We start from the raw sequence: 1,367 nt of genomic DNA, 5'->3' as shown, positions 1-1,367 counted from the left end.
CCCCGAAAAAACAAAACAAAATACAACAAAACAAAACAAAAACAAAACAAAAACAAAACAACAACTACAGCAACAACAAAAACAAAAACTGTTTTCCGAAACTTCCACACTGATCAGTCATTTTTCTCTTCCCATTGTCATGGTATCCTTCAACCAACTGACTATGGGTATGCGCATTAGAATAAAATCTATAATTAGCGGGCTTCCAACAATGGCTGCTCTCCCTCTAAAAATGCTTAAAAGACGGGGGGAAAAACACGACCGAAATTTATGTACAAACACGCTGGAAAAGATTATTACTGGACTCGCCATAACAGAACAGGCGTTACTTTAACCAGGATGTGAAAGATAACTTGGAGAGTCGGAGAGATACAATAACGAAAATTCTCCAAGAGTGCCATAATGAAATAAATTCAGTTTGGCAGCCTGATTTCTGCTCTCGAATTTCTCTCTGCAGTAATATATCTGCGACAACTGTACTGCCCGTGATCACCAATTCGTGAACATATTTGAAGAAAGACTTCTTGCAACCACTTATTCGAGTTAAACCAAATTTTGAATAATGCTTATGAGCACCCCGGATGTTATAAAAATGCATCTTAGGTACCTAATTAGTAATTAGTATCTGGTCCATTTATTACTGGTTCTCCTGAAACGTTTTTCGTAGTGTTTACAATAGCCTAGCCTTCATATAAAAGCGATAATGTGAAGAAACAAAGTAAACCTGCTGCATAATGTATTAGATCTATTATGCTTGATAAAGCATTCTTTTGTGCGGAATAGTAAGTCAGTCGTAGTGTTCAATTGTGAACTTCGATTCTGTGTCCAGGTGCCCAAGCACACGTTGTGACTTTCAGTGGAGTGATCACTGACGGGTTAAGATTGCGATGCTGAAGGAAGCCTAAAATTCTAACGTGTATTGCAATGAAGTGTTCAAATATTCATTAAATAACAGACTTTAGTACCCCCCCCCACCCCCTCCTCATTCGTAATATTATTGTTTATATGGATAGGTTCTTATCATTGTCGGCTTGGCGGATTCATTTCGAGATCTTTCGACATAATGCATCACATTTTTAGTTAGCCTACTTTTGCCAAGCGGTGCATTACTCTTTCGGGACATATATTTGTCTTTTTGAATTTGTCTTTCAATGTACGAAGCTAGCTTATCAAATGCATCATTTGTTCAAAAAAGTCGTTCATTCACACCAATTGCTTTAAACTATTGGGAGAGCCACGCTCTATAGGAATAATAGAATTTGTTCCTTTGATGCACTAGACGAGGGGCCAAAAACCATTACCTTCACAACAATGTGTGAATGTGCGCGCGGGTGTGTGTGTGTGTGTGTGTGTGTGTGTGTGTGTGT

The sequence above is a fragment of the Aplysia californica genome, unplaced genomic scaffold, assembly GCF_000002075.1.
Source record: "Aplysia californica isolate F4 #8 unplaced genomic scaffold, AplCal3.0 scaffold00192, whole genome shotgun sequence".
Classification (NCBI taxonomy): Eukaryota; Metazoa; Mollusca; class Gastropoda; order Aplysiida; family Aplysiidae; genus Aplysia; species Aplysia californica.
The sequence above is the reverse complement of the archived record's forward strand: the minus strand, read 5'-3'. Positions refer to the sequence as shown.